Genomic DNA, 3,173 nt, shown 5'->3' with positions numbered 1-3,173 from the left:
AAGGAAAAATTTCTATATTTTCCTTGGTCACATGATAAGTCAAATGTATTGGTGAGATAATTAAAGAAACTAAGCTTATGAAATATCTTGTTTTCACCTATAGGCTCTTCCTTATATAATGTTGCTACATCTTCCCCCGCCTACTCCACATCCTCCAAAGGGACCCGAATCTGGAGAATAGACTCAATTACTTAAGAACTTGCCTATAGCCTATCCAACTTTGATAATGATTTCGTTTGCTGCACTCCTATTACATTGTCAAAGTGGTGCATCAACAATGGTTTTCTTTGGGGTAAGCAAGTGGCAAGAGCTACTAATTTGAGAGACATTTAAGCAATTGGAAGATAGCATCTTAAGTTAATGTGCAGGTTTGTTGAAACTAATTGCAGAGCCAAACAACTGTACTCGTAACAGAGAAGTGTGTCTTGTTGTCTAGATATAGAGATTCCTATTACTAAAAACATGAATATTGATATTTGGCTAATGTTCTTGCGTAGAGTTTTACGTATTTGTAATGAATTTGTATCTCATATATTTTAGTATATTCCTAAAATATGTATTGAAGAGCAAGCATATTTCTGCAGGAAAATATGTTCCAGAATTCAGTAGTTCCATAATGCCAATTTACAACGCAACTTAGTAATATATTTGAATTCTACTAACAGAAAATATAAATCAACTACTGTCAAAATAATGAACTTCATCCAAAGAAAGCTACAATATCATATCAGTATAAACCAGCAGATCTAACTAATGCATATGAAAAACATGAGACCAAAATAAAAGTAGCAACAAAAATATGGTGAGAAAGTAAACAAATGCAAGAAATCGGGATAAGCACGCAGGCAAAACGAAGAATGCTCTCACTAAACCATTAAGATGGTGGCAGTAATTAACACATAATAGTATGTTAGCTTAGAATGCATAAAGGCGAAGCTTTAAAAATGTTAAACCACTGGACATGGCGAACACAATCAATAGATATTTTAAAGTTTTTTTTTTGGGTTCAACAATCAGTAGATATAAATGGTCAGATTGAGAAAAAGAGATCGCCTCAAAAACAGAAATGTGTCACGGGAAAAGAGAAGATCCCTATTGAGGTCCACCTGATCTACAGTACTCTAGAGCATGAAGGTTTAAAGGCAATAAATTCAGAATAGAATTGCTACTCCACCACTAAAGCTCAACCAAAACCGTCTGATGCAAACAATACATGCTAGACATTTATGACCCTCGTCAATTTTCATGTGATACATTATATTATCTAATAATGCAGAGACCAAAATCAAGAAAAATGAGAGACATATTAAAGGTAAGTTTCATACCTTAGAACATGGAAACCGTCTTCTATGTCCAATTTGAGTCTTGTCATTCATACGTACCAGGAAGCTAGCCTGTAAACTTTAAAGTAGAACTTCCTATTACCACAGAACACCAACAATCCATTCATATGATAGCACGACTTTGTTTATCATAACATCAATGACAAAAAATAATTTACCAACTTGCCTGTTGATTCGTGCTAGTCCGTGCCAATTTTCAGAAAAAGAGATATGTGTATTTTAAGGTTAACCATCATGTCATCAACTTAAGGTAGTTTGTTGTTTGTTTAATCTCCATTAGCCTCCAACAGAGTTAGATAAAAGTATGGGTGTTGAAGAAAAATTAGAAGACTAATTGTTGTGGTAGCAGAATGTAACTCATGTAGACCGCAAAATTGTGAACTCACCCTATAAGGAATTTAGTGTTGCAATCTCTACTCAAATCAGAAATTCATAGTCGGTAAATAAAAAAGGGGAGAACCTATATTTTCTTGGTTTGATTTGGAAAAATTGAGGTCGGTATACCTGATGTATAACGATATAAAAATTTGATAGATTGTTTGAATTTCAAGCTTCTGCTCCATTCCGGCATCTCATGCTTGCAATTCTCCCCTATCTCCTTGAAGTAATAGACCTGAATAGGAGAAATTATTATATTAAATACAAATTTGTAAATAGGCAAGTCGGAGAGGAGAAGGAGAAAAACGGCCAGTGCTACAAATTACAATGAACTCTAAAATGTAGTGCATGGAACGGTATAACAACCCTAAATACCCAAGAAATCAACAAAATTGAAAGAAAATTCAAACCAATCCAATGAAAAATTGACCTAAAGGCAAAATAAAAATAACATAAAATTAGATTAATCGATATCTGCTAGGTTCTACACTGGCAGGAAAAGGTATAATACCAGTGGGAAAGGGATTTAAAACTGAAGGGACGGTAGAAATCATTCCCAGAAGAAGAACAATAAGCTCACTTTACACAAGTTTTTTGTTAAATGTTCCAATGAAAAAGACAACACAATTAGTAGCACACGTGTTTCTTGAGAAATAAAGAGCAATACACGTGTTAATAGAGTAGGTCATATATCTATGACAGATGGGCCCATTATAATGTACTATTTACATTAGGAATTATCCCAAAGTTAATATTAGAATTACCTATTTGCCCTTGTTCGTCCTTCCCTACTTCCACTTCTAAATAAGCTAGAAAGGCATGGCCCGTGCTTAGCACGGGCCCAACATAGTAAGCCTGTGGTAAACAAAGTATTGTTCGAACTTATTTCAACCATAAAAGCCACAATTTTCAATGAAGCAACTTATTCAAGTTATGAATGATTTGGTTGAAGGGGTGATCTAGTAAGTTATAAACAAAAGAAATTCAAATGAAAAGAAGTATTCTAGCAATTGCAATCTGTCCTGGAAACATCAGCTCTTCAACTCCTTCCTTGCACATATCTCCTTTTGAATGCCTGGACATTACTGTTTGTCGTTCCCGTAAATTATTGAAAAGGAACATATCAAAAATAGTTAGGCCAAGCTCCTATTAAGATATCAACTTCACTATTTACACAAATTTCATATTTATATCAAGATGACAAAATCAAAAGATTTTAGATACAAATTAAGCAGTTCTCTTATGGTTAAAGGTTGAAGTTAAAATGTAAGTAGGCAAATTTAGATAAGTCGGGTTTCATACATGTTGTTAGAGAAAATAGATTAGCAATGTCAAATTAGTAATAATGGGAAAGTTACAATATTGGGACGATCAATATGGCATACGGAACACGTAATGGAAAGAACATGCTTACCTGTTAGAGAAATGGTCAGAGGATTGTATACTTTTTCC

At 33.9% G+C, this 3,173-nt stretch overlaps 1 long non-coding RNA gene across 1 annotated transcript; it reads right to left on the bottom strand.

The window, feature by feature from the left end:
* Positions 1–1,319: 1,319 nt before the first annotated feature.
* Positions 1,320–2,513, bottom strand: LOC102597628 (uncharacterized). The gene is made up of 2 exons (XR_368914.2): positions 1,848–2,513; positions 1,320–1,401 (listed from the first exon to the last, which is right to left on the bottom strand). It is a non-coding gene; the product is annotated as an uncharacterized lncRNA (long non-coding RNA).
* Positions 2,514–3,173: the final 660 nt, after the last annotated feature.

This window comes from Solanum tuberosum, unplaced genomic scaffold (assembly GCF_000226075.1).
Source record: "Solanum tuberosum cultivar DM 1-3 516 R44 unplaced genomic scaffold, SolTub_3.0 scf00677, whole genome shotgun sequence".
NCBI lineage: Eukaryota > Viridiplantae > Streptophyta > Magnoliopsida > Solanales > Solanaceae > Solanum > Solanum tuberosum.
This window is presented reverse-complemented; position numbering and strand designations above follow the sequence as displayed.